Here is a 14,487-nt window from a genome sequence, read left to right as displayed (position 1 = left end):
ATAAATGTTTGGTTGAGTATGTGTTGAACCCGGACGCTATCCACTCGAACCAAGGTGCTTACTTCCTCTTTTGTCTTTCTTTTCGGTCGCCTCGTCGAACTCTAGTCCACGGCTGCCCCACGTCTTCCAAGAGCCATCATATATTGCTGCCAACTAGGTCTTTATTAATTATTTCTTTCTTAAAATCCAAGTTGTATGTAACCGACTTAATTTTCTGGTGGGTTTTAAATCCATGATTTCTCTTAGATTCTTGCGGGCCCATGATCACAATTCATATGCTGCAACACAAATATATTCATGTAAATTATAATTCTCCATTCACATTAATTTATCATAACATAATAATATGTATATTTTAAAAACATGTTATAATAACCTAAACGTTAACAAAGTAAACCAACAATAATAACTTATCATTCTAGTTCGAAAATCACTCGGTCTCATAACTTTAGTAAAAATTCTTTATTTTAACTTATTAACTCATGAAACCTTTAAACTCTATATACGAGCCAATAATAGATAATATTAAATGAAAACCTGGCTCAAAGGTACTCAAAGTGTAAAGAATATTTATATAATAATATGTATATTTAAGACCACATCAATCTTCTTCATCGATATCATCTTTATTAATTCCAATAACGTTTTCAATAATTTCTTCATCAGTCAACAACTGTGCAACTACATTTTCTTCTAGGAGAACATCTTCGACATCCATTGCATTGCGATAACCCAACTCTTTGATCAAATTCTGGAGTTCTTGAGTGCTTTCACCACCTTCATCTGAGTTCTCAAAAGTCATGTTATCTGTTGATCGAAGTTTACAATGACGAAAGCAGTTCGCAATTGTATTTGCACGAACATCCATAGTCCATGCTGAAATTGCAAGATTCATTGCATCTAACACATTTATCTTTGCTGGATTTGGAACCCCTAATTCATAACCCTTAAAAGACTTCTATAAACTAATAATTATCAATTTATTGATTAATTAATAACTCTTTTAATTAATAAATTTTGATGGTCCCAAGTGTATTATTTTATAGAGTTTCTACTGTATATAGCTCAAACGCTAAAAGCGTTAGACGTTGGGCTGCTCAGCCTAGCTATTGGCTTTAATGGCTGCATTTATAACAATTACAATAATGTAGCATACACAAAACAAAATATGAACATATGCATGTCCTTCATATCATTTAAAGTTTTCTTAATATCAAATGAGCTCCAAACTGCGGTTGAAGAGTGATGATCGTGTGTGGGGCATGCGAATAGGATGGCGAGAGTTCAAATTGAAAATGTTGTAGAATCATTGCTAGCGTGGTTTTTGCTTCCAACAAAGCAAAATTTTGTCCAATACATATACGAGGACCCCAACCAAAAGGAATGTATGATGCTTGACCCTTGGTCACCTTTGACACACCTTCGGAAAATCTTTCAGGCTTGAAATCCTTAACATCGTCACCCCATATGTCACGGTCATGGTGCAAAAGCATATTATGCAATTGTAGCAAAGATCCAGCAGGCAACGTTATGTCACCTAATTTAGTTTCTTGATGTATTGTGCGTACTAAAAATACCACCGGGGGGTAAAGTCTAAGCACCTCACTAAAAATCATGTTAACCTGTAAAAAATAACGAGTAAAGTATTCTCAAGAACAATATAGTTATATATAGCAAATCCCAATATAATTTACAGTTTTACACGGTGGTTGGTGACACTTTTGGCAAAAACATGAACACTCTTTTTTTTTTCTTTTTTTCTGCTAACTATAAATTAATGCCAACCAGAGAGAAAAGTATATATCTTAGAACTAGTGTTACTTGATACTTTATAGCTTACACCATAGAATCATGGAAATAAATAGATTTCTAAAAACAATGCAGCACAATATATAAGAAGAAATATTTTTTGTCCAACAAAGGGTGAAAATACTTACTATTTTTAAACGATTCAATCCGTCGATATCAATTTTCTTCTCTCCATAGACTAGTGAAACTTCATCTCTAGCCTGGGCTTGCCAATCCGTGTGTTGAGCCAACAACACCATCGTCCAAACAAGTAAAGTTCATGTGGTCTCCTGTCCTGCAAAGTAGAAAAGCTTACATTCTTCGATGATTTCATCAATACTTAATCCAGAATTGGTATTCCCTTGTTGTTTTATTGCTTTGTAATTGGAATCCAGTAGTATGCCCAACAAGTCTTCATTATTGCTTTCTCCTTCTTTAATTGCTACGGTTCGCTTGTCGATGATACTCCTTATCGAAGCCCTCACTTTACGATCGATTTCCTTCATTCTCTTATTTTTCTTTGTTGGTAAAAATCTGCAAAGTTGTGTTTGATTTTAAAACTCAATCTTTTCTACAATAAAACACAAACTATTGCCATTTTAAAATGAAAATATATTGTAATAATCGGTTGACCTCCATTAATTAAATGAAAAGGAGCTCAAAAGTTAGGTTATGAAGAACATGTATACTCACCTTGATCCTGGAATATAGATTGATTGTATAGCCTCTATGAACCATTGTGCTTGTTCTTGTTGTAGTTCAAATATTCTTTTACCTTCCTCAAAAATACTGCCAAACGCAGTACGTGAAATTACATCACTCGAGAATGTTTGTAGATAAGGCCATACATCAAGTTCACACGAGCTTTCCGTCCTTAACATATCTTCCCATTTGTTGATCATCTCAACACAACACATACAAAATGCAGGAACCATATGCTATAAAGAAAACTTAATATCATTTAATGGCTAAAAATTTGCTATATTTTTGACATAAGACAATATATAATAACAAACCTTGAGCTTCTCAACATGGAAAGCAGGATTGATGATTTTCCGGTGTTTGCTCCATTGATCACATTCAGCTTTAGCTAGACCTGCTACTAGCAACTTTGTTAAAGGGTTTCCCTTCGCCTTTTGAAATCGATAGTTATTTGCAAAGACTTCTTTTATCATAGCCGGTTCAGTTATATGCACCACAGGTATAGGTCCCAACCAGGTGAAGTAGTTTTTTCCTATGCATTAAATAAATAACATATTTTATGTCATTTGAAGAAAACTCAAAAAAAAAAAAGAAAGAAAGAGGTTAAACAGACACCACCACCCAAATTCAAACACCATATAACTCGTATAGCGTTTTTCCGTACACAAGTCTGTGAGGGTGTTAGACCTGAAGTTGACTAAGTATCTATACGAGTCATATAGCTGGATATGCAAGTTTTCCTATACAAAGGCTACATGACTCGTATAAATACATATTTTTGTGCACTTATCAAGTTTTTTTTCGATAAACATGTCGGACAGTTATTTGATATGATAAAAGATTTTGTCATTTATCTTAAATGATATAGGATTCCGTCAATTATTGAACACTATACAAGATTCCGTCCATTATTCAATCCAATAACATATTCCACTGCTAATTATATTCCAAGACACAAGATTACACCAAAACTATTATATATTGTGTGCTTTAGTTAAATTTTGGATTTATGACCATATGCTTGATAAAAGTCACTAGATTTAGGGTTTCCACTATATGAGTCGTATCTTTTTAAACAAAATGAAAGATTAATCGGATTAATCCTTCACAAAAGCCTCGTTTAACCTATATGAAGCATCTGGTCAAGAACATCAAACAACTATATGACCCTTATAGTACGACCCATATAGCTTTTATACAACTCATAATTTAAAAAAAAAATTCAAGTTGTTTATTTATTGATTACGCTGTGTAGATTATATCAAGAAATTTAAATTCCGATGAAAGTCTTCAAATGGTTTATGAACACTAGGTTCAACAGTTCTCTTGGGGGACAAGGCATACATGATGGAGGCCATCATCGAAGTCGGGTACACCATAGAGGCGACTCTTTGATCAAGGTTACCATCCTTGCTATTGGGAGCTCACCATATATATAGTTCCAGCATACGTTACTCTTGTATCCTACTGATTAGGTCGCATGTTCAAGTCCCGATCGATAATCACACACGAAATAAACGAAAAACTCTCATTTATGTTAATTAGAAAAATATAACTTTGATTACAACTCTCAAAGTTTAACTCGGTTTGACTCTTCTTCTCAACAATCCCTAACTCGGTTGCCCCTATAGATTGTGACCGATGTTTTTCTTCATGCCTTCATGGTATAGAAAATGTGGATGGGCTTAAACTGGTAGCCTTTTGGGCCAAGATTGGTGATAGGGAACTTAATTTGGGACCTTGACCAAGTCTTCGCTTATCAGAAAAGAGAAAAAATGGTGGTGAGTGGGCGGCCACAGGGAGACAACTAGGTCCGCCCCATGGTCCATATATACCATCTTTCAACCATGTCCACCCACATGTCTATCCTCATTTTAATTTTTCATATGTATATAGGAACTTCTCTAGATCTTTTTTTTCTTTAAAAACAGAGTGGTTAGTATTTTTAACATTTTTTTTAATATTTTCATCTAAAAACAAACTAGTTACAATAGAAAAGCATGAAATTGTAAACGAGCAACAAGTTGCGCCGCAATCTCTTTTTGGACAGGGAAACCAATTCTACGAAAAACAAAGTTTGAGGTGCACGACCTGTTGGATCAGTCTGGACCGAGACGATCCGAGCCGGTTCGAGACGGAAGGTTTGATAACCAAAGACGGATAGAAACAAACACGAAACAAACGATTTCATTGATAAAAACGAAAGATTACATGCTTGTTAAACACTGAAATCACGATCTATGGCAGGGGGAGGTCGAGCATGGCCTCCCCCCTCATCCGGACAGCACCTGGGCGCCGGGCACGTAGGTACGATTCCTAAAGGGGTTTGACGCCTAGGATTGGAGGAAACGACCAAGAACACGAAGAACGATTGAGAGTGTTTCTGTAGGCTGCTGGTTCGTGAGTGTGTATTCTGTTCTCCCTCCTCATCCGATTTGGTTCAGTCGGGACCGAGACGATCCGAGCCGGTTCGAGACGGAAGGTTTGATAACCAAAGACGGATAGAAACAAACACGAAACAAACGATTTCATTGATAAAAACGAAAGATTACATGCTTGTTAAACACTGAAATCACGATCTATGGCAGGGGGAGGTCGAGCATGGCCTCCCCCCTCATCCGGACAGCACCTGGGCGTCCGGGCACGCAAATCCTTTTGTGTTCACGCCTGAAAGCTGGTATTTATACCCGCTGCCATTCGGTCAGGACTCATTCGATCGAATGAGTCCTATTCGATCGAATCAGAAACTCATTCGATCGAATGAGTATCCATTTGAAAATGCTCTTTCAAATGGATCACTTTCAGCGTGAACCACTACCTAGGTGTACAGCATACAACATAAACATTCTAAACTATTCGCCAAGCGACGGCCACACAATGTGCACCAACATATTCCCCCTTGGACGTTGCTTGCGAATTGCTGTAGACACCTCTTGCAATCTTCAGTCAAATCTTCTGCTTTATCTTGATAATCACGTTGAAGAATACCATCATTGCAGCAAGATTCCCCCTTAGACTGAACTCTCGGTTAATGATGCAAAGTGTTCTCCATTGCTGACATCTTCAGACAAAATAATCTGTTTAAAACAACCAACTATAGAAATTCCCTCTCAACAGTAACTGTATCCCAATGTATAAACTTGACAATACATGCACGCTTCCGCTGCGCGACTTACTATCGGCGAATCTTCACCCACACGGTTACTTCACCAACATGTATTGGGCAAAGGACAGAGGCTTCCAATCCACAGCTAACCCCCTAAACAGATTAGTTTGTATGCAGATTCATCATCGGAGACAAAGACACATCATTAACTCCGTGATTGCGAACCAATATTCCCACCATTCTGTAAAATCTGATAAAATAACTTCTAAAAACTGTCTTCTTGGATCGGCTAAGTATTGCATTTTGATCTCGGCATCAATACTCTAAGGAGCCACCTCCACCAAGTAAATCCTTTGCTCTGATCGGACTTGAAATGCCTTCGTGAAGTCAACCCAGTAATGCACAGCAGCCCGCTGGCGTCCATATCCAGGTGGTCAGCTTGACCGGATACTTCATCCGCGGGAGGCCGATCAAATCTTCAGTAGAAAGCGTTGTACCAAACCCTTTAAACTTCTAACCTGAGTGACTATGCAGAACCCTTCACGTAGACTAGAGAATTTCAATTGAGAAATTGGTACTCTCAATCAAAAAGATTAACGTAAGCAATACACTCCAAGCAGACCCTTAGGTATCACCAGATAATCACAGACTGATTCCCTCCACAAAGCGGAATCCTCACATGCGGAAGATAAATATAACAATGATTGGCCCATAAATAGTCAGATGCTCCTGACTACCCCACAATATCAGCACCAACTGCTGATCTCTTCACTACTCTCTTTTGTGTTCTTCTAGCAATCACCATTGTAGAAGCTCAATGAACAAGGGTTATCCCTTAAACTTGTAGACGATAATTCCTTCAGGTGATTGTACTTTGTTCATCTCCAAATTTGCCGCTTTAACCGTTAAACATTTAAACGCTCTGACTTTCCCGGCAAATATCAGTGAAAAATTTCACTATCACCAAAACTTTTCTGGATTGTGATCAACTTGTAGAGGATGTCCAGAAAAATCTTCATCACTGACCCGGAAATTTTGTCGAAAAATTTTATTTTTGCCAAACTTTTTCAGAAGGCTTCCCGACTGATAAAAATGGCTTGGGCAAATTTTCGTGTAAGCGGGCGTTCCAGACTTTTTTTTTTTTTTTGGTCTGGAACACGTTCGATCGAATGAGAACTGGTTCGGTCGAATGAACCACAGATTCGATCGGATGAAGAACTGGTTCGATCAGCCTGGTTCGATCGAATGTGACCCTGATTCGGTCGAATGAAGACATCTGGTTCGATCGAATGAACAGGCTGTCTGGGCGGGAACACTGGCGTTTGAAAGTGACAGTTTTGAGCGGGAAGACCGATTCGATCGAATCAGTCAATCGAATAGGCCTATTCGATCGAATGGGGAACTCGTTCGATCGAATGGACTGATTCGACTCCTTAAACGCCAGCCCAGAAAACGCGAAGAACACGAAGAACACACCAACAGTTTAACGTCCAGAACGCATAAAATCAAGAGCTCGGCTTGCTAGATCGGTTGTTAGACCCTTCTAGCGGTAACCGTGGCTCTGATACCAATTGTTGGATCAGTCTGGACCGAGACGATCCGAGCCGGTTCGAGACGGAAGGTTTGATAACCAAAGACGGATAGAAACAAACACGAAACAAACGATTTCATTGATAAAAAACGAAAGATTACATGCTTGTTAAACACTGAAATCACGATCTATGGCAGGGGGAGGTCGAGCATGGCCTCCCCCCTCATCCGGACAGCACCTGGGCGCCGGGCACGCAAATCCTTTTTTGTTCACGCCTGAAAGCTGGTATTTATACCCGCTGCCATTCGGTCAGGACTCATTCGATCGAATGAGTCCTATTCGATCGAATGGCAGACTCATTCGATCGAATCAGAAACTCATTCGATCGAATGAGTATCCATTTGAAAATGCTCTTTCAAATGGATCACTTTCAGCGTGAACCACTACCTAGGTGTACAGCATACAACATAAACATTCTAAACTATTCGCCAAGCGACGGCCACACAATGTGCACCAACACGACCCACTAAACCTGGTTAAAAAATTCCACAGCATCCGAGGATATAAATATATGTATCAAAAGCAAAAAGGATAAACACATGTTGCCAATTGTGGGTATTGTTCTATATTAAATACTACTAAAGTGTCGATATAATGGGAATAGATGAAGGAAAATAGTAAGGTTAAATGAGCCAAAACGTGTACCATAAGCAGTGACAGATTTATGTTGGAAGGGCAAGACTCGGACAACTATATCGTCGTTCAGATTTATGGGTTTTGATTTGGCCTCTTTTACCATCTTTACAAAATCTTTTACGTGTCCAAACAAGAATTTATAGGAGCTTCCCTTGAGGCCTTGCTTTTTTAAGAACTTCCCCATCCTTTTTGGTTTGAACCACGCCCAAATCAAAAATCTTGATGCACACCACACAAGTATTATCAAGATTATTACTCCCATACCAAGCCATACTCCACTTACTTCCATCTTGGTAGGAAACTTTCTAAATCTTGTGATGAATTTAGGAGAGAAAATGATAATTATTGATGGATGATGTTTGCTTTAGCTCCCCTATACTTTTGAGTAATAATTTATGATGGACCCTATAACAGTTTTGTGTGAAGGCCCAATATTTATGTGAGTATACCATTTATAAAGAGTATAGCATAATAAACATGGTATTTGTTAATGGTTAAAAGTTTAATATAATGACAAATTCGGTTTCTCACACATCCGATATTGATCTCAAAGACACGACAATGTTAGGCGTGACTGGGCCAAATCCTTCGTGACGAGACTCCAGCGGAAGTAAATGAAAGTTTATTTTAGGGTAAAGACAAGTTCTGTGTAAGAGTAATGGTCATTTTCTACATTGTTTGGGGGCAGTGGTCATGGTCTAAAAGAAACCCCCCCCCGTTCCACTAAAAGTGTTCATATTTCATTTTTTGTTTGTCCCATCACAAATCTTCACTTTCAAAATTTATTAGACCATCTCCAATAGAAGATTTTTATAGATTCTTAGAAGAGAGAGAGAGATGATGATTTGGAGGAGAGAGAGAGTGAGTAAAATTCTTCACCAAAAATGTACTAAGAATATATGTGAGGAGAATTATGGGTCATATGAGGAGAGATGGATGAGAGAGAAGAAAGAAAAAAGAGAGAAATGGTGGGTCATCTGTTACATTGGACACATTCTTTATCTAAAGAATCACCTCTATCGGTGATGGTCTTAGTCAATTTATAAGTTTATACTTAAACACACAATTATTATTAAAAAACAATATTGATGGACCAAATTTTCAAGGACATTATTGTCATTTGGTAAGCAAAAAAAATAATCATTCAATATACCCTGAACTTTGTGTTTTTCAAACGAAAGTTATAAGATGGAAATGTCATCAAATGCATTAATGCATCAAACATGCCATCTTTAATGTTGTGTGAGGGCATTTATAAGTTGTACATGTACTTATTGTGTTGTGTTCTAAGATCTCCTTGATGTTGTAGTTCATATGTTTAAAGATATTCATTGTCGTAGGAAGTCTTGATGGGGACTTTAAATAGGTATAAATGATGGTCCCTTCATTTGTAACCTGTCAAATCTTCTATGCGTTTTCAAATCATCAATGTAGCTTGGAAGTTCAATTTTGAGTCTTCTTTTATCATCAATGCAAAAATTCATATATATGGTTACATTTCAGCTAAGCATAAGAGACATTCCTCAAACACCGGCCTACTCTTTCAAAAAGCCTCAAAACACCCATGTGTTTGTTCGTTTGTTTGTAATTGTCAACTAGTTGAAGTTGGTAGGCTTAATTGTTTGAAATGTGCTTAATTGTTTACAATGAGCTTATAATTGCTTAATTGCTCACACTGAAACTCCTTGTGACGATCAGAGGCTATGAAGTTATTTGTGGATTGGAAGTGAAAACAAATGTAGAGAGCAAACGAGCTAGGTGATAACGTGATAAAAACTGAGAGAATGTAAAGAGCAATCTCATTCATTCAGAGAGTCATCAACATAACACATATATACATTACATATATATAGCTCAAACCGTAAAAACAAGTAAACAATGGACTCGGCCTGTGGGACTTAATGTCCGCAAGCAGTTTTAGTGTAGCGTAAACAAAGCAATTTAAATATATACATATATGCATATACTGTTCATATCATTTAAAGTTTTCGTAATATCAAATGAGCTCCAAACTGCGGTTGAAGAGTGATGATCGTGTGTGGGGCATGCGAATAAGATGGTGAGAGATCAAACTGAAAATGTTGTAGAATCATTGCTAGCGCGGTTTTTGCTTCCAACAAAGCAAAATTTTGTCCAATGCATATACGAGGACCCCAGCCAAAAGGAATGTATGATGCTTGACCCTTGGTCACCTTTGACACACCTTCGGAAAATCTTTCAGGCTTGAATTCCTTAACATCGTCACCCCATATGTCGCGGTCATGATGCAAAAGCATATTATGCAATTGTAGCAAAGATCCGGCAGGTATTGTGATGTCGCCTAATTTGGTTTCTTGATGTATCGTGCGTGTTAACGATGTCACTGGTGGATAAAGTCTAAGCACCTCACTAAAAATCATGTTAACCTACAAAACATAAGAAGTTGCATATTCTTAAATATAGAACTGAGTCACTGAGAGTTCTTGCTGTTACTTTAGGCAAAAATTATGAAACACTATATTTGGCTTTCTTCTAACTACAGTAATAATTAACCGGCAGGGATAAAATACTTAATATTTTTGTAATTTCATGAAACTCGCGTTAGTATATACTTTACACTATAGAATCACGGAAGTAAAGAGATTTATATACACAATAAAGGAAATTGTATAAGAGATTTATCTTTCAAAAAGATGGTAAAATTACTTACTATTTTTAAACGATTCAACCCATCAATATCTAGTTTGTTCTCTTTGAAGACTCGTAAAACTTCATCTCTAGCCCGAGCTTGCCAATCCGTGTGTTGAGCCAACAACACCATTGTCCAAACAAGCAAGTTTCCTGTGGTCTCCTGTCCTGCAAAGTAGAAAAGCTTACACTCTTCGATGATTTCATCAATACTTAATCCAGAATTGGTATTCCCTTGTTTTACTTTCCAGAATTGGACTCCAATAGTATGCCCAACAAGTCTTCATTATTACTTTCTCCCTTTTTAATTGCGACGATTCGCTTGTCGATGATACCCCTTATCGAAGCCTCACTTCACGATCAATTTCCTGCATTCTCTTATTTCTTTTTGTTGGTAAAAATCTGCAAAGTTGTGTTTGATTTTAAAATTCATATCTTTTCAACAATAGAACTTAAGGTATTGCCATTTTGAAATGAAAATATACTGTAATAATCCTTTGATCTCTATTAATCAAAAGTGAACAAGCTCAAAAGTTATGTTATGAACATATATGCTCACCTTGATCCTGGAATATATATTGATAGAATAGCCTCTATGACGAGTTTTGCTTGTACTAGTTGTAGTTCAAATATTCTTTTACCTTCCTCAAAACTACTTCCAAATGCAGTACGTGAAATTACATCACTGGAGAATGTTTGAAGATAAGACCAAACATCAAGTTCACATGAGCTTTCGCTTCTAAACATATCTTCCCATTTGTTGATCATCTCGACACAACACGTATAAAATGCAGGCACCATGTGCTACATTGAAAACTTACAATTATTTAGTGATATATTTAAATTGTCTTGCTAGACGATATGTAATAACAAACCTTGAGCTTCTCAACATGAAACGCAGGATTGATGATTTTCCGGTGTTTGCTCCATTGATCACATTCCGCGTCAGCTAGACCTGCTACTAGCAACTTTATTAAAGGGTTTCCCTTCGGCTTTTGAAATCGATAGTTATTTGCAAAGACTTCTTTTATCATAGCTGGTTCAGTTATATGCACCACAGGTATTGGTCCCATCCAAGTGAAGTAGTTTTTGCCTATATACATAAAATAAATTGCATCTTTTATGTCAATTGAAGAAAATTCAAAATTATTAAAATTTTAGAAATGCATTAAATGATAGATTTAATGAACCAAGCTACATCCTAATTAAGTACCTTGCTAGCGAAACAATCATCATATATATATATAACAAAGTTGTTAGACAGACCACCTCCCACAATACAACCCATATAGCTTTTTGCGTACACAAGTATGCGAAGGTATTGGAGCTGACATCGACTAAGTGATTATACGATTCATATAGTTGTATGCACGAAATTTACTATACGAGGGTTGTACAACTTGTATAAATGGTAGTGGTTAGTACCATTTTGAAAAGTTGCAATTATTGTTCTAATTTCGAGTAACGTGTGGTATTCACCCTTATGGTTTGTTCAAATTTACTTTTTCAGTTTAAAAGTTAAAAAATTTGCTATTTCCGTCCCTAGAGTTTCACTTTCGTTGCAATTTTGTTTATCTGGCTTGTTAAAATATGTTATTTTGGCCCAAAATATGTTAACGAGATGGATGGAAATTGCAACGAAAATGAAACTCTATGGACGAAAAAGGCAAATTTTAAACATTTGGAATAAAAGAGAAAAATTTAACAAATCATAATGACGAAAACCACAATTTACTCTTCTATTTAAAACATTCATATCCAAAAGTATTAAATTATAACAAAAAAGATGATGGAATATAGTAAGGAAAAGTGAGCCCGAACGTGTACCATAAACAGTAATAACTTTATGGTTGTAGAGCAAGACTCGGGTAACTATATCGTCGTTTAGATTTATGGGTTTTGATTTGGCCTCTTTTACAATCTTTACAAACTCTTTCATGTCTCCAAACAAGAATCTATACGAGTTTCCCTTGAGGCCTTGCTTCCTTAAAAACTTCTCCATCCTCTTTGGTTTGAACCACACCCAATTCAAAAATCTTAATGCACACCACACAAGTATTATCAATATTACTATTCCCACAACACGCCATACTCCACTTACTTCCATCTTTGTAGGAAATATTCTAAATCTTGTGATGACTTGAGGAGAATATGATTTTTATTGATAGTGATGTTTGCTTTGACTCCCCTATACTTTTGAGTAATTCATGATGGACCCAATAATATTTTTGCATAAAGGCCCCTATGTTTATGTGAGTATAAAATTTATAAAGAGTGTGATCATTATAAACATGGTAATTATGGTTAACTTTAAAAATTTTAAGTTGTAATGACTAATGTTGTTTAAAACATTAATTGTTGCTTTGTAGTATCAAGTGGCGGACCGAGGATTTCTTTACACTGGGGTGATCAAAGGGCTTTTACCATCATTAATGCATCATGGGTATGTTCCTCCATATAATAACATGACGGGGTTTATTTTTCATACAAATATGCTAACGAAATATACAAGATCACAAATGTAGATTGCTCTCACGCTTGACTAAGAAGATAGAACGCCTTTGGCTTGAGTGAGGGGATTTATGAGTTGTACGTGTTGTGTTTTGAGATCTGTTGTTCATTGTCGTAGGAAATGCTGATGGGGACTTAATTAAATCGGTACATTTGATGGTTCCTTCATTTGTAAGGATTGTTGGTCTGAACTTAAGTAGGTCCACGGTATGGTTACCCCATCATTCAAATATGGAAAATCTTCTATGTGCTTTCAAATCATCAATCAATGTAGCTTGATAGTTCAGTTTTGAGTCTTCTTTTATCATCTTCGTAAAAAGTCATATGGTCACACCTCGGGCTAACCATAAGCGACATTCGTCAAACACCCTAGTGTTTCAAAAAGCCTCAAAACACCCATATGCTTGTTTGTTACTGTAACAGCTAGTTGAAGTTGGTAGGCTTAATAGTTTAAAATGAGCTTAATTGTTTAGAATGATCTTATTTGTTTAATTGTTCAAATTGAAGTTAGTTATTTTATATTTGTCAACTACTTTTATTATATTTGTAAAATTTTATAATATTTCATAAATTCTTTTGAGAAACGGTGCCAACATTTTTAAGAATTGATGCTAAAATTTCATGATGGACAATGTCAAAATTTCATTGAGGCCCAAGAAATTAAAACACAAATATACTAAAAGTTCACTTGACGTTTTAAGTGTGCAAGTAAAAACAATATAAAATTGTGGGATACAACTGACGTTTTATTTTAAAGTGCAAGGGGGTATATTTGGAAAAAAAGTATTATATCGAAGTGAGTGGCTGGACTGAAGATAAGGAATTAAGCATGCCCAAAGTGGAAACGTGGAGTGAGCTAGGACTTAATTATGTGAGGAACAAATTTAGGGGTGTAAATGGGCTTGGGCTTGGGCTTGGGCTTGGGCTTGGTTTATATAGAGTTTAATTTCTAAAACTCAAGCCCAGTTTATGAATTATATTTCAAGCTAGAGGTGCACAAAATACCCAGTTTTAGACCCGACCATGAACTGATTTCTACCCGTACCTGACCACGGGTACGACCTAGTATTGGATTTCTTCCAAGATTGTACCCAGAACTGGACCGGACCCTACCCCGACCTGGACACGTCAGAACCGGTTCCACCTTTACCCTGTCAAAACCTGACCCGACCCTACCCAAGATCCGAAAAAACCGGTCAAATATCCGACTATACGTAACCAGTTCTACCCGACCTGGTTTTGACTTTTGTGACCATACCCGAAATACCCGGTTTTGATTCCTTAAAGTACTCGATTTGTGCCATTCTCTTTCAAGCTTGAGCTTATATGATTTTCGTTTGATTATTATTTTCTAATTATTTAATCACTCTGATTCATTAAATACTTTATTTTATTTACTTAAAATTACTATTTTTAATTTTAAATTCAAATAGTTATTACTAAGAACACGTGTAAAACATATTTCATGGGGTCCAGTCTTACCGGT

General features: G+C 36.6%; 2 pseudogenes across 2 annotated transcripts; both read right to left on the bottom strand.

Moving 5' to 3' along the window:
- Positions 1 to 1,149: 1,149 nt before the first annotated feature.
- On the bottom strand, positions 1,150 to 8,345 carry LOC143541105 (cytochrome P450 CYP72A219-like; annotated as a pseudogene). Its single transcript, XR_013136700.1, has 5 exons — positions 7,833 to 8,345; positions 2,805 to 3,022; positions 2,482 to 2,726; positions 1,938 to 2,322; positions 1,150 to 1,622 (listed from the first exon to the last, which is right to left on the bottom strand). The product of XR_013136700.1 is annotated as a cytochrome P450 CYP72A219-like (transcript).
- A 1,431-nt stretch (positions 8,346 to 9,776) lies between these two features.
- On the bottom strand, positions 9,777 to 13,000 carry LOC143541106 (cytochrome P450 CYP72A219-like; annotated as a pseudogene). The gene is made up of 5 exons (XR_013136701.1): positions 12,318 to 13,000; positions 11,366 to 11,583; positions 11,050 to 11,294; positions 10,513 to 10,892; positions 9,777 to 10,228 (listed from the first exon to the last, which is right to left on the bottom strand). The product of XR_013136701.1 is annotated as a cytochrome P450 CYP72A219-like (transcript).
- Between the last annotated feature and the right edge of the window lie 1,487 nt (positions 13,001 to 14,487).

Source organism: Bidens hawaiensis, unplaced genomic scaffold (genome assembly GCF_021521415.1).
Source record: "Bidens hawaiensis isolate Kalapana, Puna unplaced genomic scaffold, B.hawaiensis_p1.1 tig00012467_1, whole genome shotgun sequence".
Taxonomy (NCBI): domain Eukaryota; kingdom Viridiplantae; phylum Streptophyta; class Magnoliopsida; order Asterales; family Asteraceae; genus Bidens; species Bidens hawaiensis.
Note: the sequence above shows the minus strand (reverse complement) of the source record. Positions and strands in the feature narration are given on the sequence as shown.